At 37.9% G+C, this 26,264-nt stretch overlaps 1 protein-coding gene across 6 annotated transcripts in view; it reads left to right on the top strand.

Annotated features, from left to right (window-relative positions):
- Positions 1 to 26,264, top strand: part of USP54 (ubiquitin specific peptidase 54) — a 133,432-nt gene that overhangs the window by 41,596 nt on the left and 65,572 nt on the right. Inside the window, exons 1-2 of one of the 6 annotated variants that reach the window (XM_043598040.1) lie at positions 6,190 to 6,290; positions 6,881 to 6,918. The exons of 3 other annotated variants lie outside the window; for them this stretch is intronic. The gene's annotated coding sequence lies outside the window, so the exon portion shown is untranslated. Of the gene's footprint in view, positions 1 to 6,189; positions 6,291 to 6,691; positions 6,919 to 22,531; positions 22,618 to 26,264 lie in introns of those variants that run through there. 2 more of the 6 variants (XM_043598053.1, XM_043598042.1) reach the window with 2 other exon arrangements.

The raw sequence follows: 26,264 nt of genomic DNA, 5'->3' as shown, positions 1-26,264 counted from the left end.
TTTTTTAACTTTATTTTATCTTGAGAGAGAGAGAGAGAGAGAGAGAGAGAGAGAGAGAGAGAGAGAGAATCCCAGGTAGGCTCTGTGCTGTCAGCACAAAGCCTGACATGGGGCCCAATCTCATGAAACATGAGATCATGACCCAAGCTGAGATCAGGAGTCAGACGCTTAACTGACTGAGCCACCCAGGTGCCCCTGCTTTTTTAATATTTTAAAGAGAGTGAGAGAACACACATGCAAGCAGGGAAAGGGCAGAGAGAGAATGGGAGAAAGAGAATCCCAAGCAGGCTCTGCTCTGTCAGCACAGAGCCTGGTGCTGGACTTGATCCCACCACCCTGGGATCATGACCTGAGCCAAAATCAGGAGTCAGATGCTCAACTGACTGAGCCATCCAGGTGCTCTGATCCCATTTTAAGTTAATTTTTACATGTGGTGTGTGATAGGAGTCCAAGTTCATTCTCTTGCATATGGATATCCAGTTGCCTCAATGCCTTTTTTTTTTTTTTTTTAATGTTTATTTATTTTTGAGAGAGAGACAGAGTGTGAATGGGGAAGGGGCAGAGAGAGGGAGACATAGAATCCAAAGCAGGCTCCAGGCTCTGAGCTGTCAGCACAGAGCCTGATGCGGGGCTCGAACCCACGAACTGTGAGATCATGACCTGAGCCTAAGTCGGACGCTTAATCGACTGAGCCACCCAGGTGCCCCAATGCCTTTTTTTTTTTTTTTAAGTAGGCTTCACAGCCAGCTTAGAGCCCAATACAAGGCTTGAACTCATGACCCTGACTGAGATCAAGACCTGAGCTGACATTGAGTCAGATGCTTAACCGACTAAGCCACCCAGGTGCCCCTCAGGGCCATCAAATATTTTTTTATTGGGGTGCCTGGGTGTCTCAGTTGGTTAAGCATCTGACTTTGGCTTAGGTCATGATCTCATGGTTCCTGGGTTTGAGCCTCACGTTGGGCTGTGTTATGCTTACAGCTCAGAGCTTGGAGCCTGCTTCAGATTCTGTGTTTCCCTCTCTCTGCCCCTTTCCCACTGTGTTCTCTCTCTCAAAAATAAATAAACATTTAAAATTAAAAAAAAATTAAAATTTATATATATAGAGAGAGTGAGCAGCAGAGGCGGTCAGAGGGAGAGAAAGAATCTTAAGTAGGCTCTGTGCTCAACATGGAGCCTAATGTGGGGCTCCATCCCATGACCCTGGGATCATGACTTGAGACAAAATTGAGAGTTGGATGCTCAACTGACTCAGCCACTCAAGCATCCCTCAATGCCATTTTTTAATGAGACTATTCTTTCCTCATTGAATTGTCCTGGCACAATTTTGTGATATTTAAGGTTCAGTTGGACATGGGGAAAATTTTACCATGTACATCCTAACACATTTTTTGTGACTCCACCCCAAATCAGTTTAAGTTTGCTGAAGTATGGTGGAAATCTCAGAGGCTTTCACTACTGTTAGGGAAGACAAAAAACCATTCAGGAAACAATATTGCAAAAAATAGAAATTATGCTGTTGACAGTTTACCATAACTGTAAACTCAATTTGGTTCTTTTGTTGTTGTTTCCTTTAAAAAATATTTTTAACGTTTATTAAACACAGCCAGAGTGTGGGCAGGGAGGGGCAGAGAGAGAGTGGGAGACACAGAATTTGAAGCAGGTTCCAGACTGCTCAAACTAGTGAACTGTGAGATCATGACCTGGGCCCAAGTCGGAGGCTCAACCAACTGAGCCACTCAGGTGCCTCTCTTTTCCTTTTATTTGAGTATAGTTGCTATATAATGTTACATTAGTTTCAGGTGCATAACTTAGTGATTTAACAAGTTTTCACCACAAGTGTAGCTACCGTTTGTCCCATTACATCGCTATTACAGTATCATTGACTATATTCCTTATGCTGTGCCTTTTATTGCTGTGACTTATTCATTCCATTACTGAAAGTCTCCCTCTTCCCTTCATACATTTTGCTTCCCTTCCCAGCAACCATTAGTTTGTTCTCTGTATTTATAGGTCTGGTTCTGCTTTTTGTTAATTCATTTTTTTAAAGATTCCACTTATTAGTGGAATCATATGGTATTTGTCTTTCTCAGTTGTATTTCATTTAGCATAATACCCTCTAGGTCCATCCATTTTGTCTCAGATGGCACAACCTCATATTTTTTATGGTCATGTAATATTCCAGTGTGTGTGTGTGTGTGTGTGTGTGTGTGTGTGTGTGTGTGTATACACCACATTTTCCTTATCCATTCACCTGTTGATGGACACAGGTTGCTTCTATATCTTGGCTATTGTAAATAATGCTGCAGTAAACATGGGGTTGCATGTATCTTTTCAAATTAGTCTTTTTCTTTTCTTTGGGTAAATGCCCAATAGTGAAATTATTGGAAAATAATGGTTCAATTTGTTTCTTAAAGGCTTTTAAGGAGATACCTTCTATTTCAGCACACAGTCATTTCAGAGACAAAGGGAGGTGTTATCAGAACCAGGAGCAAATTGCTCTTCAGTTTATTCCCCATTTTAGTTTTTTTATAATTGTTTATCTATTTTGAGAGAAGACAGTGTGAGCAAAGGAGGGACAGAGAGAGACACGTACACACACAGAGCCTGAAGCAGACTCCAGGCTCTGAGCTGTCAGCACAGAGCCCAATGCGGGGCTTGAACCCACAAACCACGAGATCATGACCTGAGGCAAAATTGGACGCTCAACCGACTGAGCCACCCAGGCACCCCAGTTCCCCATTTTAGTTTGTGACATCCTGGACTTTTGACACTGTCACCACTTGTCCCTTACTCCTCTTGTGTGTCTGCCCCAAATCTTCACAGATTTGGAGTAAGAACACTAGAAGAAAGAGCTCTAGAAGTGATTGTGTTGTCTAAGGATTTGAAGAGGTTTAGAATAAGAATACAGCAGGTGAACATGAGAAAAATACAGGATTAGGGATCAGATATGGTTTGAGAAAATTGGAGGGAGAGTCTTAGTATAGAAGCATCATAACTAGACCTGAGTGGCTTCCTCTATTTGCAGAAGTAGTAAGTTCAAAATCTGTGTGGTCTGATAAGATCACCTGAATTTATCTTCTCTGGAACAGGAATAGGCTACCAACGTAACTTTTACTGGCATTCAATATTTAGTCAACTTTCTTCCCCATCATCATTTTCTTCTTTTTTGATTATACCTTAAACTAGCAGGTTTAAGGTTTAAAAGAGAATGACAGATTCGTATTTTTTACTGTTTGCTCTGAGACTAGAATTAGGTGATGCCTATAGTGCACTTGAAAGATATTTCACATTCTTGCTGCTCTCTAGGAGCTTTCAGTCTATTTTGAGAAAATTTAAGTCCTTGTTCTAGAGATATGTTGGCTAATATTCATAATGACAATGCTATTTGAGGTAATTTTTATTTTTATTTATTTTTTCAACGTTTATTTATTTTTGGGACAGAGAGAGACAGAGCATGAACGGGGGAGGGGCAGAGAGAGAGGGAGACACAGAATCGGAAACAGGCTCCAGGCTCTGAGCCATCAGCCCAGAGCCTGACGCGGGGCTCGAACTCCCGGACCGCGAGATCGTGACCTGGCTGAAGTCGGACGCTTAACCGACTGCGCCACCCAGGCGCCCCTGAGGTAATTTTTAGAAAGATGCAAGATGTAATTTAATATATGAATTTAAATAATGATGATATTATAACAACAGAGACCCAAATAATGGGTCCCTGACTGACTTTCCTCTTTTTTTAGAGTCCATTTGTGTTAAAAATACACAGAAGTTTTCTTGGATGGTTTTACTGCTTAGGACTATGCTTAACAGCCAAAGTTTCTCTCAAATGTGTCCTTAAGATTAGTTTTTTTTTTTCTTATCTCTTTCTTGTCTGCAGTAATACCTCTTCTCAATAATGTGTACCTGAGTGAAATAACCAGATATTGAAGGTATACACACTACTTACCAACGATGTGAATAAATCTCAGAATAAAACTAGAGGGACACATGGGTGGCTCAGTCAGTTGTGTGTCCGACTCTTCACTTTGGCTCAGGGCATGATTTCACTGTTTGTGGGTTTGAGCCCTTTGTTGGGCACTGGGCTGACAGTGCCAAGCCTGCTTGGAATTCTCTCTCTCTCTCTCTCTCTCTCTCTCTCTCTGTCTCTGCCCCTCCCCCACTCGTGCACCCATGCATGCGTGCTCTCTCTCTCAAAATAAATAAAAAATAAATAAACTAAAAAAAACCCACTAGATACAAATCAAATGTATAGATTCTCTTGTTTTCCATTGATTTTCCAGTATATTCTTCCATACAACATAGAGTCAAAAAGCTAGAATATTTTTTCTTGTGTTCCTTGTTAACTAAGATCAAGTTCATTTCTTAGTTTCATTTTCCATAACTCCAGTTTAACAGCTTTGTATTAAGCTGTTTTTTTTTTTTTTTCTTTTCCTGTCAGCATATAGCCCAGGGATCAAATGCTACTGTTTTTATGGGCTTCCACTTGATATAAAGCAGTCTCTACCTGCTGCTTCCCATGTCAATCCTCCATAGTTTATTTAAAAGTTCACAGACTTCCTCACTACCCTCTGGAGTGCTAGAATCAAGAGGCTTTTATTTTCCAGTTTGGCTTCTCTGGAGCCACTCAGCTCTTGCCTTTACTGCCAACATCAGCATTATCGTTAGCATCTCAGGAATAAAAACCAACAAAAATGGTTTTGCTTTGGGGTTACTTCAGGAGGAGTCACCTTGGTTTTTCTTAGAGCAATTGTTTCTTTTATGACTTTAAGAGAAGCAAAATGTTCTTTCATTAAATTGAACATTCTGCTGTACCCTATCCTGCCAGCTAGTGGAGACCGATTATGAAAAGTTGTGGGATCAGACCAAGAGGGACTTTTTAGCCTGTGTTCTTCCATTGACTCCTGCCCCTCATTTCTCTTGATTGCTTTGTCCACATCTTAGAGGTAGTTCCTCCCTGCTCATGATATTTATATGTTTTTTTCCTGAGGTGTTTGTTTATTATGGTCAAAGGTAGGCTATTATGTGTAACACTCCTTACATAGTACTTGAACAATATGACAAGTTTTGTTGAGGCACAGTTTTACAAAGTACTATTGTAGCAAAAGTCATCCAGCTTTAGGATCCCTGGACATTTACACATGACATCTGAAACCATATATATCACTCTCCCTCTTGACCTAGCAATCATGCTCACAAAAACTTTCCTACAGGCAGTCTGGCACTTAAATAGCAGAAACCTGTAGTTACTCAATTTATTTTAGGTGGAGAGGCCCAGTGGTTGGTGGAGAGTTGTCTCTGTTATGTGAGACAGAACCTCTTGTGCTGTCTTGAAAAGGAATTAAGAAATGTCAAAAAATAACTTAGACAAGGTGGAGTATAATTATATAGGAGAGTTTTATGTGAATTATTTTCTGAGGGGTTTCAAAAGAGATTGTAATCTGTTAGGGTGAGATTTTCCTGTGGATCACCTCCCTTGCCTGGCTAATATATGTAAAGTTATTTATCTGGTTAAATTGTAACCAGGGTTGAAGATTTGATAACTCTGCCCCAGTACTCTAGTTTATTTGATTAGTCCCACAACAAATGTATAACCATCACTGAATGACTTGATTAGAGAGCTTGGCATTGTTATTTGTACATTCTTTCTTTGCAGTTAGCACTGATTAGTAGAAAGCCTATGTTTCACACTTTGAAATGACATCTCCACCCCCACCTACCACTAGGAGACCTGTTAGAATACTAATGGTTAGCAAAAGAACAACAGTATCTTTTTTTTTTAATTTGGGTACGCTTCCTGCTGTGAAAGGAATACTTTAGTGTATTGTTAAAATGTAAGAGCTTAATTAGTTTTGGGCAGTGCCTGAATATGTTTAATTTTACTAATAAATCTTAATTAAATCTTTTTATAAGTCAACTCATATTTTTTGCAAATTATAGAAGAAATACAGCAGACCTTCATATATGGCAGGGATTCTGCTGATGAATTTTTTTTTAATCAGTATGCTTATAAAACAACAACTTTCAATAAAGCTGTTTTATAACTGGGAGTAATAACATAGAAGGGTGTGTGTTGGTCCTCTGGGGCCTTTGTGCCCTGCCTGCAAATGTAAGTTCTGGGCTGACTGATCACATGCTTAGGGGCAGGACTCTGCCTGCTGTTTGTTCTTGGTGACATAACTTGGCCTCTTCCCTGAGAGAGGGGTGGAGATCTTTCACTGTCTTTGCCTTTGGTTTTGGGAACCTTTGAGATCCCAAGGATTTTAAAATTGATTCTGGAATTCAATTAACTGGTCAGTTCACACAATAACTTTCTTTAAGAGAGTCTTGTTTAAGGAGGAGTTTTGCAGGTCTTGGAATTCTGAATTAAGGATTTAAACAGTAACATTGTTTTGGTAATACAAATGTGTCTTCTTCTAGTGCTCCTTTTGACTGTACTGCAAAGGAATGTTTTTTAGGGCTGGCCCTCCGTTTGGAAGCAGCTGCTATCCTGCAAACCTTATTGTTACACTGCTGACCTTTGTCATCAGGAATGCCCCTAGAGAAAACAGTCTCCTAATTGTTTTTCTTAAGCCTCTATGAAGTTTGAGATATGTCCTTTCAAGTTATTTGTGGTTACTTTCTTAAGTTTACCTTGTTTACATTTAATTGGAGGCTCCATCTTTTTAGCTTTATCATGAATTGTCAGTTCTGAGCTCCTGGTAGGTGGTAAAAAGAATTGCCCTTCCCCTGTTATCCTGTTCTGCAGGAAGCCTTTGTGGTTTAGATTCACAGTTTCCCATTGTTGCTAGCTGCAGTTGTCTCCTCCCTCCCATACCCTTCCCTCCCCACACCTCTAGCTCTTTCCTTGACCCTCCTCATTTCTCCATCCTTTACCCCACAGACGCCCTTGGAATTGCTGGAGGTTGAGCGTGCTGTCTGGTGAGTATTGTGCTTGTGGCAAAACTGAGTGGATGGAGGGATACAGTCTTTGTGTCTGGTCAGTCTTTGTGAAGTGTTGCTCTGAATAGCAAAGGTTTAAACTTTGAAATTGAGGGTGTTGAACTCTCTTTACTTTTAGAAGGGCTTCTGGGTTTTTTGTTTTTGTTTTTGTTTTTTGTTTTGTTTTTGTTTTTTTACTCTTCTCTGTTTCAATTAAAGCTTTGGAAATTTGATGTTTATTACTGGTTAAAAAAAATTCTCATAGATTTTCTTGAGCTCATTAAGATTAAAGCAAGTGTTACAGGTTTAGTATTTTAAATTCCCTTCAAATAGAAGGTTATTTGTGATTTTTTAAATATTTTCAGTATTAATATATTGATAAAAGTAATAACAAAGAAAAGATCTGTTTTGTGGATAAGCTGGAAAGTAGTATTTGCTTCCAGAAGCAGAATAATTCTTTTTTCCTCTCAGCAGAATGTTTTTGGCAAAATTCACTATAGATTATAGTAATATGTTGTTAATTCTGGGAAATGGTTTGCTGAGTACTTCAGGATAACAGATGCTTCTGGGAATTATTTTTTTGGAAAGTTAGATTTGTTCATTAGTTGCTGCTCACTTGAGGTGTGAGATCTATAATCCTTTTGAAAGTAAAATATTTAATATTTGGTGTTCACATTTAGTCAGATATCACTTTCATAAAGGGCTTTTTATTTCTTTGGATTGTATTGATCCTCAGCTAAGAAGCTGTACATGTGCACACCTTTAGTTCTCCGAAAGTATTGCTAATTAAAGTAATATTTATGGTAGACAGTGTGAGGGAAAACTTGTTCATGGGATGTTATTGCTGTTCAATTGAGTCATTTATTCAAGTGATAGTTGCACTTGTACAGTAATGATTTCCTGAGTTTTTACAATGTGGCAGGTGCTAGTTCCTATGCTAAGTACTTTGCGTTTCCTTCTAATTACCAGTACAATTCTGCCACGTAAGTAGTAATATCCCTCTGGTCAGCAGCAGTCATGCATGGGTAGAAGGAACATGGTTTTTTTTTTCCTGCAAAATGAGAATAATCCCTATTTGGCAGATTCGTTGCAGGAATTAAAGGGCATATCAGACGTCTGGTGCCTAACTCAGAGTTGGTGCTCATTAAGTGGTGACTGCTATTCTAATTTTATAGCTATATTTTGCTGCAAGTCTCTTAGTTGTGTTAGACCTAGGATTTTAACTGGCTCAAAACCTGGAGTCTGGTAGCATGTTTTTGAGTATTGTGAAGGTTTTTGGAGTAGATTTCAGTGGATCCCTGCCCATTCCTCCACCTCCTGCTCCCATAGAGGAGGGTGCTTTTTTTTTTTTTAAGTTTATTTATTTGGTTTTGAGAGAGAGGGTGACAGAGAATCCCAAGTGGGCTCTGCACTGTCAGCACAGAGCCTGATGTGGGGCTCTAACTCATGAACTATGAGATCATGACCCAAGCCAAAATCAAGAGTCAGATGCTTAACCAACTGAGCCACCCAGGCACCCTGAGGAGGGGTTCTTTATAGATGCCCTTCTTTTCTTGCTATCCTCTGTCACTTTCCCAGTCATGTGCTTGGCCTCTGTCACTGGAGTTGCTTGTGCCATTCAGTACCAGTGTTCTTCCAGCAGAAATGAGTCAAGCCAGTATAGTCAGTGGCATCCCTATTTTCCTCTTGTTGATAGAGCCATCATGCTTTTATTATTGTTTGTGCTGAAAGAATTGGGGTAGTGGTGTGTTTATAATGATTCATAAATAGAGCATCATTGCAATCAAGCATTTAAATTAAGAAGCTTTAGGGGTTTAAAAAATTAGGGGGAAAAAATCTCTAGTTCTAAGTTATCGAGCCAGAGGATAATATAGGGCAACTTTATGCAACTCATAGTTATCATTTTGCCATGTTGGAGCCTAATATAATTGCTATGGATTCTCTTTCCTTTAACCCCTGCTGTTAACTAGTTTGGTGCTATTAGCAGTGTGTTTGAGAAAGAATATTGTGTTAGTCCTTCTGGCCATAGAGTATCTTTCTTCCATAGACCTTTTGGAAACAGAAGGTGTGATTTAGGTATGATATGATGTAGGCAGTACATTCAAGGAAGAGACAGAGAGATGACTTGGTATACTTACAACTGAATTAATCCCGAAACTGAAAAATGTGTTTTACAAAGCTTAGCTCTTCATTCATTCTTTAACTTAGTAAGTATTGAGCATCTGTTGGGTGTAAGGAAGTGTAACTTCCTATATTGTATTCTAATAAAGTACAGGTATATTGGTTAAGTACTGATGAATGAAGTTCCTGGGAGGGAGGGAGGGAATATGTCCCAATTGGTAAGGAGCCATATTTAGACAATCCTTTGGAAAATGAGTTAATATAAATGACTACTCCTTCCTGATAGGGTGTGACTATCATTAATCTCTATTGCTATAAATTGCCAGCAGAATGGCTTCTTCAAACAGGTTTGCTGAGTGGAGAGGATTACTTGTATTAGGTAGGACTGAGAAGATGGGAGTGGGAAAGGAAGTAATATTCCTTATTGAGTATACACAGAAAACTTTGTGTGTGTGTGTGTGTGTATGTTTTAAGGGGATTAGTGGTAAATGAGGTTGGAAACATGCATGGGTTAAGATTATAGAAGGTCATTTAAGGCCAAGGAGTTTTGACTGTATTTTGTCACTGAAGTTTTCTAAGCTACATACATAAATAGTGATTGATCAGAGTTTGCTTTTGGCAATATTTTATAGATGGGATTAGAAAGGGAAAAATGGTTTGGAAGTTACTATAGTAGTCTAGGTGAATTGTATTCAGAATGCATTATTTTTAGAATACATTTGCCTTCATTTTGATATGGCTTTGGGTTTATGCTAACAATTATAGTTTAATGTCATACAACTTTATGTTAAGTTTATGTGTGTGTATTTGTACATGTAAGAGAGAAAGGGAGAGGGAAGAAGAGACGTATAGGGGATGGCCAATCATCATGATCACTTTTTTTTTTTTTAAAGGAAACCCTATGCCCAATGTGGGACTCAAACTCACGACCCTGAGATCAAGAGTTGAATGCTCTAGGGGTGCCTGTGTGGCTCAGTTGGTTAAGCGTCTGATTTATGCTTGGGTCATGATCTCGCAGTTCATGAGTTCAAGCCCCGTGTCAGGCTCTGTGCTGTCAGCTCAGAGCCTGGAGCCTGCTTCAGATTCTGTGTCTCTCTCTCTCTCTCTCTCTGCCCCTCCCCTGTTCATTCTCTCTCTCTCTCTCTCTCTCTCTCTCTCAAAAATAAATAAAACATTAAAAAAAAATTTTTTTAAGAGAGTTTGCATGCTGTACTAACTGAGCCAGCCAGGTGCCCCCCCCCCCCCCAAATCCCCTAGGAATCATAATCAGAGTTCCTATTTTGTACCTGGCCCTAAATATTTTGCATATATAATTTTGTTGAATACTCTCAGCAGATCATATATATTATAGGTAGTAAATGACCTGAAAGTAATAGAGCAGGATTGGAATGTAGATTCATCTTATTCTTTATCATCATCATCAAAGCATTTATGCCTCACTTACTAATACCAGGTACTAGGCTAATTAAACATGTATACATTATTGCATTTAAGCTCCACAACAATCCCATGATTTAGATGTTATTTATTAATCCCATTTTACTGATGAGGTGCCTAAGACTTCAGTAACTTGGTTAAGATGATACAATTGTTAGTTGTTAGGTGGTGGAGTCCAGATCTGTTCTACTTTGCTAACTCTGAACCCTAAATTGTATAATTCACATTGTGTTCTCTGGGAATGGTACCCCTTGGATCTCCACTGTGAGTATGGTGTTTCCTGAGGTTATGCAATGTAGTTGGCCCTGCAGAGCCTGCACTTTTAACCACTGTGTTCTCTCTACTATCATGCTGCTTCCCTCAGAAGTCAGTAAATTATCTTTACAACTCTGGATCCTTATAAGGATGGGCTAAGTAGCCTGCAACTGCCATTTCTGAGTTTGTCAGTTACAACAAAGTGAAACATGTCTTCTTGGCTTTGTATTTTCTTTCCAATTGGTTTTGGAAAATTTGTTTACGTGACAGTTTTCTAAGTTCTTATAAAAGGAAAAATAAGACTTTCTATTTTTTATCAGCATACAGTTCTTGTTGTTGTACATGATGTAATAATTTGAAGCTGCCAAAGTCCAACCCTCAGGAAATTGTTTGAGTTGAGTAACTGTATTCACTGGGGAGTTTGAGATAACTAGCCCATAAATCAACAAATAGCTTAGCCTTTTTGTATGGTTGTAGATGCTTATCTCTTTATTTTCAAGCTTGAATCAGAAGCATATATTGATTCAATTGTTAGAGTCTCCATTAGAAAAAACCTACGGTATCGCAAGCTAGATATGGGCATTTGGGGGGCTCTTTTATTTAAGGAAAGTCAGAATTTATCAGGGTGTTGGAATTGGTTGTTCTAGGTACTTATCCCTTCAAACAAAAAGTGTTCTCTTTCAATTAAACTTTCAGCGATTCACTGCCTATATATTCAACCTTTGTGTGGAATAAAAAGATGCCCTTAAGGAATATATGCTATAGTCCATGTACACAAATAACTGTAACATGTGGGAATGTTCCACATGTGCTGAGACCACAGAAGAGGATGAAATAAGTGAAAATGGAAAGGTGAAAGAGAGAAGGAATCTGGGAATGCTTTTTATTTATTTTATTTTTTAAGAAATTAAAATTTTTTTGATGTTTATTTTTGAGAGAGAGAGTGAGTGCGAGCTAGCGGGGGAGGGACAGAGAGAGACTGAGACTCAGAATCCGACCAGGCTCCAGTCTCCGAGCTTTCCACACAGTGCCCAAGGCGGGGCTTGAACATAGCCGTGAGAATCATGACCTGAACCAAAGTCCCACGCTTAACCAACTGAGACATCCAGGCTCCCCCAGAAAAATTTTAAAGTTTATTCATTTTGAGAGAGAGAGAGAGGGAGGGAGAGAGAGATAGCATGAGCAGGGGAGGGGGAGAGAAAGAGAGAGAGAGAGAGAGAGAGAGAGAGGTTGAAAATCCCAACCAGGCTCTGTGCTGTCCTGGGAAGGGTGGGAGAGCTCAGTTTCCCAAATGGTGATGTCATGACCTGAGCCCAAATCAAGAGTCATCTAAGATCATCTAACTCACTGAGCCACTCAGGCGCCCCTGGGAACGCTTTTGATGCAGCTTTTGATTGCAGGATACTTACGATTTTTAACAAGAAGAAATGTAAAGGAAAGGCACTCCTGGTGGAGGTAATATTAGAGCCAAGGTGCTGAGGGAGTAGAGTACAGAGCATATTCATTATACATAAAGAGTCCAGCTTACCTAGAGTGGAGGATGAGTGAGGGGCACATAATAGGTGCTCAGTGAAATTTCTGATCAATGAATGAGAGAATAGAAGTTGTAGCTGGAAATAGTGGTAAGATCTAATAATTTTCAAACTTTGTGCAGGCGCCAGGCATATTGAATTCATTTTATAAATTAATAGTTAATTTTACTGGAAGAATATGTGTATATAAAAATATGTAGTATAGGGGCGCCTGGGTGGCGCAGTCGGTCGAGCGTCTGACTTCAGCCAGGTCACTATCTCGCGGTCCGTGAGTTCGAGCCCCGCGTCGGGCTCTGGGCTGATGGCTCAGAGCCTGGAGCCTGCTTCCTATTCTGTGTCTCCCTCTCTCTCTGCCCCTCCCCCGTTCATGCTCTGTCTCTCTCTGTTCCAAAAATAAATAAACGTTGAAAAAAAAAATTAAAAAAAAAATATGTAGTATAAAAATCACAATCATGAAAATGAGTCAAGAAAAAAAAGCTGTCAAAATAGGTCTGGTTAACTGCTTTTTTTTTTTCTTTAAGTTTGCTATTTGTTCATGTTTTTGCCCTATTAGTACTAGAATAGGAAGACAAAAAATTATGGGACAGAAACTTGTAAAAAAATCCATCCATTAATTTTCCCTTTTATGAATTAGAAAAGTACCATTTTTCTCTAGCCAAAAGAATGTCCCTCCTGGGAGCCATTAAAGATTTTTGAAAAAGAGAGTAATGTGGTATTTTAGGAGTCCTCTTGTAGTTACATGTAGGATTGGAGGCTTGGCAGTGAGTCAGTAAGGTGGTGCTTTGAACCAGAGGTGGTGAGGGTCTGAACCTTAGCAGCAGTTACAATGAGAATAGAATGAAAGGAAATAGACATCCAAATCTAGCCCCCTGTTTCTAAAAAGAAATAGTTACTAGTTATTAAACAGCTTTTGGGGCGCCTGGGTGGCGCAGTCGGTTAAGCGTCCGACTTCAGCCAGGTCACGATCTTGCGGTCCGTGAGTTCGAGCCCCGCGTCGGGCTCTGGGCTGACGGCTCAGAGCCTGGAGCCTGTTTCCGATTCTGTGTCTCCCTCTCTCTCTGTCCCTCCCCCGTTCATGCTCTGTCTCTCTGTCCCAAAAATAAATAAACGTTGAAAAAAAATTTTTTTTAAACAGCTTTCATATTCTTAGTATATTAGGTGTCTTCAATGATTGGTTACCTCTGGTCCAGAATCCTTTCGTTGTATTTTTAGGGAAAATGAGTTTAAATCCCAATTTTAGTTTTACTTAAGAAAATAATGAATTATAGATAATATATCCATGAATTATGGATAATTTAGAAAATAGAGAAAAGGGTATAAAAAATCCATAATTCCATCACCATAATAAGCCCCCCCCCTTTTTTTACATTTACTTATTCTTGTGGATTTAAAACGTTTTCTAATAGTTCATTCTGGGTAAATCAAGTTCTGAGAAACAGGTTCCTGAACTGATAGAAGAACCCATTAACTGCTATACGGTGATGTTAAACATAATAAACCCAGAGATTTCACATGAAGGCTTCACTGGACTCCAGTTTACCAGGATCACAAACTATGTCAATGTCTCCTCTTTTCCTGTAAATCTTAGTCCACTTACCTTTATGCATATAGATCTTATTCTTCCAAATGCCTCTCTGTTCCCTGTTGGGTTCAAGGTTCCATCTCCTTCAATGAATTATTTATACAGTTTAAAGTTTTTTTTTAAATTTTGAACCAATTTTGGACTTACAGAAAAGTTGCAAAAATAGTTCAGCCAGCTTCCTCTAGTGTTATCATCTTATATAACCATAGTACAATGATCAGAACCAGGAAATTAGTATTGGTACAATACTACTAATAACTAAAGACATTTTTCAAATTTCACAAGTTTGTCCGCCAGTGTTCTTTTTTGTTCCAGGAGCCTATCTAGGTTCTCACATTGCATTTTAGGTGCTTTTCTTCTTTAGTCTCCTGCATTCTGTAAAAATTCCTCAGTCTTTGTCTTTTATAACTTTGACATTTTTGGAGAATATTGACCAGTTATTTTATCAAATGTTTTTTGATTTGGACTTTTCTGATGTTTTCTCATGATTGGACTGAGGTCATATGATTTAGGCAAGAATACTGCAAATGTTGTGTCCTTCTCAGTGTATTATTACAATAGGATTCATGATGTTAGTATGTATTATTGCAGGTGAGGTTGACCTTGATTGTTGATTAAGGTGGTTTCTGCCAGGTTGCTCCACAGTAAAGTTAATAGTATCTTTTACCTTGCAGTTAATAAATATTTTCATGGAGATACTTTGATGCTATCATTTATATAAATGTCATATTCTCCACACATGAAATTAGTAATGTTTACTTAGAGACTTCAACGAGCTTTTTTTATTATGAAATAAATTTCCTTAAAAGACCTAATCCCTTCTAAGCTTTCTACACCTTTTACCTGGTCTCATCAAAGGGTCCCCAGGATTTGTAGCAACAAATAATTTCTACACTTCATTGGTCTTAGCCAATTTCATGTCCCATTTATAATGAAGTCTCCAATGCTAATAACCTGTAGATCTATGAACCTCATTTACCCCACTATCTCTTAGGGTGACAGGCTCTTTCTTCCTGGCCAAGTGCTCCTCTAGGCCTCATCTCTCTTACACACAAGCCAGTTTCATTTCAGCAAACATTTGAATGACTATTTTGTGTGTTTTAGAAACATCGGCTAAGAGAGGCTGACTTTGTTGATGAGGAATACAGTAGGGGATAATTAGAGTAGCTTCTGCTATAGTCTGGTTTATTACTTTGGCCTCAGAAAAATGGCAGTACATTTTGAGGTACTAGATATACTTGTGAAGTAATTATTCTTTGTATTTCATTAATACAGAGAAATAACATTTTTTTCCCTAAATTAGCTTCTAGAACATTACTTTTAAGGCTGGCAGTCTTGAGCTATGATCTTTTAAGTTTTTTGGTTTTTTTTTTGTTTTGTTTTTGAGAGAGAGAGAGAGCAGGGGAGGGGCAGAGAGGGAGAGAGAGAATTCCAAGTAGTCTCTGCACTGTCAGCGCAGAGCCCAACACTGGGCTCGATCCCACAAACTGCAAGATCATGACCTGAGCTGAAATCAAGAGTCTGACACTCAACCAACTAAGCCACCCAGGTGCCCTGAGCTATGATCTTTTAAATTAGCCCTGTTGGGGTGCCTGGGTGGCTTAGTTGGTTAATATCCGACTTCAGCTGAGGTCATGATCTCACGATTGGTGAGTTCAAGCCTGGCATCCGGCTCTGTGCTGACAGCTCAGAGCCTGGAACCTGCTTCGGATTGTGTGTCTCCCTCTCTATCTGTCTCTCCCCCACTCGTGTGCACTCTGTCTCTCAAAAATAAACAAACATTTTAAAACGTTAAAGATAAAATGTAATAAGCCCTGTCACTAAAAAAAAATTTTTTTAATGTTTGTTTATTTTTGAGAGAGAGAGAGAGAGGGAGAGAGAGTGAGTGAGAGAGTGTGTGAGCTAGCAGGGGAAGAGAGAAAGAGGGAGACACAGAATCTGAAGCAGGCTTCAGGCTCTGAGCTGTCAGCACAAAGCCCGATGCACGGCTCGAACTCACAAACTGCAAGATCATGACCTGAGCTGAAATTGGAGGCTTGACTGACTGAATCACCCAGGTGCCCCAAGCCCTGTCATTTTTATTTTGTCAGCTGTGGATCCTTGGTGGAATTATCACAATAGGTTCAAGAATCCAAAATCCAAATGTACATCAACAGTATAATTTACCGATTTAGTGCTAATAAACTAAATACAATGACTAACATACTAGATGTTGCTTTGATTAGTAAAATACAAATTTATTGGTATTACTGAATTTCTTATTTTTTAAATGTTTATTTTGAGAGAGAGCACATGCTTGTGTGCATGAACTTGGGGAAGGGCAGAGAGAGAGAGAGAGAGAGAGAGAGAGAGAGACAGAGAATCCCAAGCAGTCTCCACACCAGCGAAGAGCCCATCATGGAGCTTGATCTCACAACTGGGAGATCACGACCTGAGCCAATATCAAGAGTTGGATGCTTAACTGACTGAGCCACCCAGGTACCCCAGTATTACTGAATTTAAAGTAGCTTTTGAATTATGTTTTTTCTCAAGTAACATATACTATAGGGGCCCATTTTCTGTAATAGGACTCAGATTCTATGGACCCTGAAGCTCGTATAATACAGGGGTCCTGCTTTTTTTTATTTTATTTTATTTTTTTGAGTTGTAATGTTCTAATAAATATTAAAGTAAAATACTTTTGTTTTATTAGCAAATCAACAATTAACAAAATATTTTAATTTTGGTAAGGTCTACTTTTTTCTTTTTTTTAAATTAATTATTTTTAAATTTACATCTAAGTTAGCATATAGTGCAATAATGATTTCAGGAGTAGATTCCTTAATGCCCCTTACCCATTTAGCGCCCCCCCCCAAACTCTCCAGCAACCCTTGTTTGTTCTCTGTATTTAAGAGTCTCTTATGTTTTCTCCCCTTCCCTGTTTTTATGTTATTTTTGCTTCCCTTCCCTTATGTTCATCTGTTTTGTATCTTAAAGTGCTCATATGAGTGAAGTCATATATTTGTCTTTCTCTGACTAATTTCGCTTAGCATAATACCCTCTAGTTCCATCCATGTAGTTGCAAATGGCAAGATTTCATTCTTTTTGATTGCCGAGTAATACTCCATTGTATATATATATATACCACATCTTCTTTATCCATTTATCTGTCAGTGGACATTTGGGCTCTTTCCATAATTTGGCTGTTGTTGATAGTGCTGCTATAAACATTGGGGTGCATGTGCCCCTTCAAAACAGCACACCTGTATCCCTTGGATAAATACCTAGTAGTATAATTGCTGTGTCATAGGGTAGTTCTATTTTTAATTTTTTGAGGAACCTCCCTACAGTTTTCCAGAGTGGCTGTACTAGTTTGCATTCCCACCAGCAGTGCAAAAGAGATCTTTCTTTTTAATGTTTATTTATTATTTTTGAGAGAGAGAGAGACAGAGTGTGAGCAGGGGATGGGCAGAGAGAGAGGGAGACACTGAATCCAAAGTAGTCTCCAGGCTCTGAGCTGTCAGCACAGAGCCCGATGCGGGCTGGAACTCATGAACTATGAGATCATGATGTGAGCTGAAGTCAGACGCTTAACCAACTGAGCCACCCAGGCACCCCATCAGAGATCTTCTTTCTCCGCATCCTCACCAACATCTGTTGTTGCCTGAGTTCTTAATTTTAGCCATTCTGACAGGTGTGAGGTGGTATCTCATTGTGGTTTTGATTTGTGTTTCCCTGATGATGAGCGAAGTTGAGCATTTTTTCATGTGTTGGTTGTTCCTCTGGATGTTTTCTTTGGAGAAGTATCTATTCATGTCTTTTGCCCATTTCTTCACTGGATTATTTGTGTTTTGGCTGTTGAGTTCCATCAGTTCTTGATAGTTTTTGGATACTAAAATACATGAGCCTCACTTCAGGTGAGCCCTGCTCTCTTTCTCTCTCTTGTCCCTCCTGGGATTCTCTCTCTCTCCCTCTGCCTGCCTCTGCCCCTCACTCACTTTTGCCCTTTTTCTCTCTCTCAAAAAAGAACAAAAACAAAAACAAAACACTTTTTTGTTTTTTTTCTCCAAAGTTTTATTTAAATTGCAGTTAGTTAACATGCAGTGTAATATTGGTTTCCTGGGACATCCAGTGCTCATCACAAGTGCCCTTCTTAATACCCCTCACCTGTTTAACCCATTCCCGCCCACCTTTCCTCCTAGCCTCAGTTCTCTATAGTTAAGAGTCTTTACAGTAGTTTCTTATGATTCTCATGATTTCAGTTATTGTAAATGGCTCCTCTTTCACTTCTTCTTCTTTTTTTTTGTTGGTAGTTTATGTATTTGAGAGAGAGAGAGTATGTGCATGTATGCCAGTGGGGGAGGGGCAGAAAGGGAGAGAGAAAATTCCAAGCAGGATCATACTGTCAGCACAGAGGTCTAGGTGGAGCTCAATCCCATGAACCCTGAGATCATGACCTGAGCTGAAATCAAGAGTCATATGCTTAGTGAGCCACCCAAGTGCCCCTCTTTCATTTCTGAGTATATTTGTGAGTCTTCTCTCTTAGTGTAGCTAAAGATTTGTCAGTTTTATTTATCTTTTCAAAAATCGAGCTCTTCGTTTTATCTTTTCTATTCTCTTTCTAGTATGTGTTAAATTAACTTGATTATGGGAGTCCTTTCACAGTGTATACATATATCACATAATCACATTTTATACTCTATTATATACTACATTATAATTTTATTTGTCAATTATACCTTTAGTGGAAAAAAATTATGAACAGAACTTATTTAGGGCTCTTCAGAGTCTATTCAGCAATAGTATAATACAGGTCACTATAACTTATTCAGAGTTGAGAGCAACACAGTAATTTCTTAGGTGCTCTTTCTCCTCTTTCCACCTTTGATTGATTACTTCATAGTTTTAAGACTTGGCTGGAAACTAGTAAATGTGGGTAAAGATGATGATATATTTTCTGTAGAGTTTGGGAATAAATAGCTGCCAGGTCGCCTGCTATCTCTCAGTTTGTTGTAGTCTAGGACTGTTCTCTGCAGAATGCTGAGAGTCCATTGGTTGCTACTGTGAGGGGCAAAATCAATCAGAGAGGAGTACTGGGTAATAGGCTATGGGAGCATTTTTAATTTAAATTTGAATAAATTTGTACATACAGCTTAGTTGCCATTATCCAGGTGGTGGTTATTTTATTTATTTATTTTTAAAATATAATTTATTGTCAAGTTAGCTAACATACAGAGTATACAGTATGCTCTTAGCTTCAGGAGTAGATTCCCATGATACATCACTTACATACAACACCCAGTGCTCATCCCAACAAGTGCCCTCCTCAATAGCCATCACCCATTTCCCACCCACCCCTGCCCTCCCCATCGACTCTAGGTGGTGGCTATTTTTAATCATCATATAATGACATAAAAACTAAGCAAGATTCTCTATTGAAACTGTATGTGGACACCTTCTTTGGAATAGACTGACACTTAAGTGTCATGCTCACTTGTAATGTATATTACATGCTCACCAATTTTTTTTCTTTTTGGAATCTGCTTGGGATTCTCTCTCTCTCTCTCTCTCTCTCTCTCTCTGTCTGTCTCTCACCCCCCCCCTCTCAAAACAAATAAGTAAACATTAAAAAAATATCTTGCTTGATAAGATGAAAGAATTATATGGCAAGTTTATATATATATATATATATATGTAGTTCATACTTTTTCTGTATGTATAGGTAGAGTCACAATTTATAAACAGAAAGATGGATTATATGACAAGTAAAAGAAGCTTTGGTAAAATTTTGTGATAATGTAACCCACAATAACAGATATATAGATATAACACAGTTGGCTTCTGACCTCCATCCATTCCCCATTCTCAAATGGGGTGGGATAAAGCTCATCCTTTAGAGATGGAGGGTAACAGGGGACCCTAGAAACATTGGTATAATAGAAACATTAATTGTTCTTAAAATTATAGAAAACTTATTTAGGAATTAAGAAATGGGGGTGATCTCTTCAGGCTTGAGGTGGCCAAGGAAGGTTTTCTATGGTTTTTACAAAGAGGCTGGACTACATAAAGAGGGGAAGAAGGATATTTAATATCCCAAGTAGGTAAAACAGAGTTAAGGTCACAGAAAAGGAAGAACACTTTGGGAAGAAGGTTTCATATAGGGAAATAAAAGGAGATAAATATAAAAGGTAAATTAAAGTCAGATTGTGTTATTAAGAAACAAGCTAAGAAATTTGCATATTATTTTGCAAGAGGGATTTTTTGGGGAAACTTTTTAATTTACACTTCAGAATATGCTTTTTAAAAGCAATTTAAAAATCTTTGGTAATTTACATTAAATTACCAAAATTTACATAAAAATACCAAAATCTTTTTGGTATAGAGTTCTGAATTTTGCTAAATGCATTATAGAGATGCCACCACAATCAAGATACAGAACAGTTTCATCACCCTGGTACTGCTCCTTTGTAATCAACCTCTACCCTTACTCCCAACTCCTAGCAACCACTGATCTATTCTTTTAATTTTGACATTTCTAGAATGTCATATAAGTGAAATCATGTAGTATATAGCTTTTGAGTCTGACTTCTTTCACTTAGCATAGTACATTTGAAATTCATCAGTGCTTTTGTGTATGACAGTGTTCTTTACATTTTATTTTTGAGTCTATTGTATGGATGTACCATTTACCAGTTGAAGAAGTTTTGGGTTGTTTCCAATTTTTCATGATTATGTGTAAAGCCACTATCAATACTTGTATGCAGGTTTTTATGTGAGCATAAGCTTTCATTTCTTTTGGGTAAAATACCTAGGAATGGGATTGCTAGGTCATATGGTAAAAGTATATTTAACTTTACTTATAATTGCTAACTGTGTCATGTTTCATTTTCATCAGCAATTTTGAAGAGTTCCAGTTGCTCTATTCTTCCTCATTAGTACTTTTTTTTTTAAGTTTATTTATTTATTTTGAGAGAGACAGAGACAGCACAAGTGGCAGGGGCAGAGAGAGAGGGAGAAAGAAAATCCCAAGAGGGCTCCACGCTGCCAGTGCAGAACCCGACACAGGGCTCAAACTCGCGAAACTGTGAGATCATGACCTGAGCTGAAGCCAAGAGTTGAGCGCTTAACCGACTGGGTCACCCAGGCATTCCCTCATGAGCACTTGTTATCATCCAGTTTTAAATATTTTTTTTTTTCAAAGTTTATTCTTTTTTGGGACAGAGAGAGACAGAGCATGAACGGGGGAGGGGCAGAGAGAGAGGGAGACACAGAATCGGAAACAGGCTCCAGGCTCTGAGCCATCAGCCCAGAGCCTGACGCGGGGCTCGAACTCACGGGCCGCGAGATCGTGACCTGGCTGAAGTCGGACGCTTAACCGACTGCGCCACCCAGGCGCCCCAGTTTTAAATATTTTTTAGCACGGTTTAAATATTTATGATTTTGTTTTTAGCTATTTTAATAAGCACATAGTGTGGTTTTAATTTCCATTTCCTAATTACTAATTATATTTAATATCTTTTTATATGTTTGCTATCTGTATATCTCTTTTAGTGAAGGATCTGTTAAAATCTTTTGCCCATTTAAGAAAATTGGGTAATTTTTCTTATCAATGAGTTTAGAGGATTCTGTATATATTTTAGATACAAGTCACTTATCCATTATGTGATTTGAAAATATTTTCTTCCAATCTTTGCCTTGCCTTTTTATTCTCTTAACAGTGTCTTTTAAAGAATAAAAGTTCTTAATTATGGTAAAGTTCAATTCTTTAATTTTTTTTTCTAATGGACTGTGCTTTTTTGTTATATCTAAGGAATCTTTGCTTAACCAAAGGTCACAAAATTTTGTCTTCTAGAATTTTTATAGTTTTAAGTTTTCCATTTAGAACTATGATCCAATTTGAGTTATTTTTGTGTAAGATATAAAGTGTGGGTTAAGGTTCACTTTTTTGCATGTTGTTCAGTTATTCCAATATCATTTGTTGAAAAGACTATCCTTTCTTCATTGAGTTGCCTTTCCACTTTTATTAAAAATTAGTTGACCACGTATATGTAGGCCTATTTTGGCCACTGTTCTGTTCCATTGATCTGTCTATTCTTTCACCAGTATTGTATGGTGTTGACTATTGAGCTCTACAACTTTGGTCTTCTATTTCAAAATTAATTTGGCTGTTCTAATTCCTTTGCCTTTTCATATAACTTTTACAATCAGCTAGTCAATTTCTACAAAAAGAAATCCTGCTAAGATTTTTATTTGAAATTACATTGAATCTATGGATCAATTTGGAGTGAACTGACATCTTAAAATTGTTCAATTTATGAACATGGCATACCTTTCTACGTTTAGATCATCTTTGATTTCTTTCACCAGTGTTTCATAGTTTTCACTACATAGGTCTTACGTATGTTTTGTTATATTCTTGCCTAATTATTTTATATTTTGTGGTGTTATTATAAATGGCACTGTAAAAAATTTCAATTTTAGTTGTTTACTGCTAGTATATAGAAGTATAGTTAATCAGCAGTTTTTTTTGTACTGACTTTGTGTTCTATGACTTACCCCACATATTAGTTCTCAGAATTTTGTTTTGTTTTTTTTTTTAGATTCCTTGGGACTTTTAAATGTAAAAGAACATCATGTTGTTTGTGAATAAGGACAGTTTTATTTCTTCCATCCCAATCTCTCTATTTTTTTATTTCTTTTTCTTGCCTTGTTGCATAGGCTGTGACCTCCAGTATGATGTTGAATAGGAGTGGTAAGAGTAGACATCTTTGCCTTGCTTGGGACTTGAAAAAGGTGAGAGTGATCCTACCTCGCTCTTCTGCTAAGGCATAATTCAAGCTTTTTACCTTTTTGTGTAAAATGCACAAAAATAAGTAATGAGGCATATTAAAGAGAAATATTAATTTTTTAAAAAAGTAATTATATAAGTGAATTGGAATGGCAAGAGATAGGAGGCCAGCAAGAGGTAATCTATTATAATAATCTAAATGGGAAGTAATTGTGGTATAAACTAGGGTGATGACAGTGGAAGTGAAAAAGAAGAATCAATAAAGAGATTTTTGAGGGGAGAATTGATAAGACTTTGTGACATGGATAAGGAAGGAGGGGATGGATAGGAAGGAGTCCGAGACTACAGAGGTTTTCAGCCTGGGTAATTGGAAATGCCATTAGTTAAAAAAAAAAAAAAAAAAAGATAATCAGAGAGGAGGCACTATATTTGGGGGCAAAGGAGGTGGTGTCTTTTTTTAAAATTTTTTTATGTTTATTTTTGAGAGCAAGAGAGACAGAGCACAAGTGGGGGAGGGGCAGAGAGAGGAAGACACAGAATCCAAAGCAGGCTCCAGACTCTGATCTGTCAGCACAGAGCCTGATGCGGGGCTCAAACCCACTGACCACAATATCATGACCTGATCCGAAGGTGGACACTTAACCAGCTGAACCACCCAGGCACCTCAGGAGGTGGTTTCTGATTTGGACATATTGAACTTACAAAAGTGTGACAATGTGCAAGTATTTGGTGATTTGGTTTTAGAGTTCATGCGATTTGTGATTTGTCAGACCAGAAGTGATGGTTGAAGTTCTGACAGAGGAGGATGAGAATACCATGGGTGGAATTGTAGAGATGAGCAAGAACTTCTGATTTAAACTTTAAGGAATGTATTCTTTTAAGAATGTAACAAAGGAGAGGAAAAGTGAACTGTCAGTAGGAGGAACCAGTGTTCTGGTTTGTTATTCCATTTTATTCATTCTCTCATTTTCTTATTAATTCACCCAATGAATCCAGGATTATGTAGCCTCAAGGCAGCCAGTGTTAGGTGCTGCAAAAAAGAAGAATGAGGCCTGTGGAAAAAGCCAGTAGGTTTTGCAATTAGGAGACTTCTTTAGATAGCGATGTTCCATGAAGGAAGGTTGTGGTGGTGGAGTCAAGATTAGCACCGTGTCCTGAAGAGGTTGATAGTGAGCATGAAGAGGTAGCAGTTGTAAGTTATTAATTGTGGAGACATTTAGTAGTGGAAGGTACAAAAAAATTTAGGACAGTAGGCATAGGAGTTAATAATTTTGAGGTGGTCTTTGTTGTTGCTGTTTTTATTTTTCTTTTTAAAGAATATAGGATATCTGTATGAGGTTATCTTTAAAGAGAAAAGAACTTACAAGGAGGAAATGTTTGAAAGGTAATAGTAATAATAACAATCATTTATACAGTAATTACTATATGCCGGACATTGAATTAGCAGTTTGCATGAATTAACTAATTTTTTAAAAATGTTTATTTATTTTTTCAGGGGAGGAAGGGTGGAGGGGTGTGGACAGAGGATCTGAAGTAGACTCAGTGCTGACAGCAGCAAGCCTGGTGTGGGGCTCAAACCCATGAACCATGAGATCATGACCTGAGCCAAAGTTGGATGCTTAACCGGCTGAGTCATGCAGGTGCCCCTGAATTAACTAGTTTTAATTCTTATAATAACTAGCAAGATACTATATAGTTAAGAATTATTGACATATGGAGCATACTGAGGGATTGAGGTAATTTCTTGTTGATTTATCAGTGTAAATATAGTTTTCTTAAGTAAATTACAAGTAAACTGCTGTATAGAGTAATAGAAACTAGAAATGGGAGCAACTTTCCTGGTTAACTCTTTGGATATCTCATTGTAGTGCAGTTTGACTTCCTAATATTTGGGTTATTTTTGGTATTAATCACTTGTAATGCGGCTACTCTTCCTTCATTAGAAACTGAGATACTCTTCATGGTTTTTCCATTTTGAATCATTGATCAGTTGGACATGGTCATTCTTTGTAGACCTTCTAAAATGTTACTCTGTTCCTTGTAATAGGCTCAACTGTTTGGCTTTTTACAAATAGAAAGTTAAACTTTGTATTTTAAAAGTAATTGTAAAATTCAACTGTTTCTCCAAGCACATAGTTAAATTGTGCTAACATATCATTTGTCCTGTATGAGGGTTATTGTTCTTTTTATACAATTAGAAGACTTCTTCCTGGTGGCTTACAGCTTTCTAGTATCCTGAAGTCCCCAAACCAAAATTTACACTTACACTTTCAGACATCGCAGTTCACTCATTTTAGTGGAACTCATTATTCATTCTTTGTTTTGAAAACTTGCTAGTACTTTGGCATGCCTATTACATTAAATCTCAACCACTGTGTAAAATAGGTATTCTGCCATCATTTTAACAGACCCAGAAAACAAAGTTCAGGACACTTAAATAGTTCAGGATTACCCAAAATAGTAAAAATATGGAAGTCGAACCCATGTCCTCTAACTCCAAGTCTGGTTCTGCTCCTGTTTGTATATCATAATTACATCGCTTGCTCTTATAACAACTAGGCATTGTACTGTATGTTGAGTTTTCCTTTTCATAGGTGTAGTATTGGAACTTTATTCTATTTTTCCCTCATATCTAATACTTTTATTTTATCATCATATCAGGCTTTTTTGCATTTATCTTTCTCTTCTCCTTTTTCTTTTTTTAAATTTTAGTTTGGGATTGCTTAATATCACCTGGCATGGTTATTATCTACTAGCTTAATGATTTTAGTCATTTTTTCATTGAATCACGAATACTGCATACATTACAAGGTAATTTCTACATAATTTTAAATTCTTTTTTTTTTTTTTTTTGCTGATATTAATTCTCTTTCAACTTAAAAAAAATGATTTGAGGGGTGCCTGGGTGGCTCAGTTGGTTAAGCGTCCGACTTCAGCTCAGGTCACGATATCGCGGTCTGTGAGTTCAAGCCCCACGTCGGGCTCTGGGCTGATGGCTCAGACCCTGGAGCCTGCTTCCGATTCTGTGTCTTCCTCTCTCTCTGCCCCTCCCCCATTCATGCTCTGTCTCTCTCTGTCTCAAAAATAAATAAAAACTTAAAAAAAATGATTTGAAACTTATAGAGGAGTTATAAGAAATGGTACAAAGAATCCCCATATCCCTTTCAGTCACATTTACCGGTTGTTAACATTATTGCTATATTTATTGTACCATTTTCCCTTTCTCTTTGTATTTACATATACACACACACACATGTATATACATATAAAATACACACACATGTATATTTTTCCCTTCTGAACCATTTCAGAGTACGTTGCAGATATTATGATCTTTTACCTCTAAATACTTGAATATTTATTACCTAAGATGTTCTTTTATTTATTTATTTACTTATTTACTTATTTATTTTTAAAGGTTTATTTTATTTTTTGAGAGAGAGTGAGAGAGTAAGTGCAGGAGAGGCAGAGAGAGAGGGGAACAGAGGATCTGAAGTGGGATCCATGCTGATACCAGAGAGCCTGATACGGGGCTCGAACTCACGAACTGCAAGATCGTGACCTGAGCTGAAGTCGGGTGCTTAACTGACTGAACCACCAGGTGCCTTAAAGTTCTGTTCTTTTTAAAAATAGGTTGTTTGGGGTGCCTGGG

The sequence above is a fragment of the Prionailurus bengalensis genome, chromosome D2 (genome assembly GCF_016509475.1).
Source record: "Prionailurus bengalensis isolate Pbe53 chromosome D2, Fcat_Pben_1.1_paternal_pri, whole genome shotgun sequence".
In the NCBI taxonomy this organism is placed as follows: Eukaryota; Metazoa; Chordata; class Mammalia; order Carnivora; family Felidae; genus Prionailurus; species Prionailurus bengalensis.
Note: the sequence above shows the minus strand (reverse complement) of the source record. Positions and strands in the feature narration are given on the sequence as shown.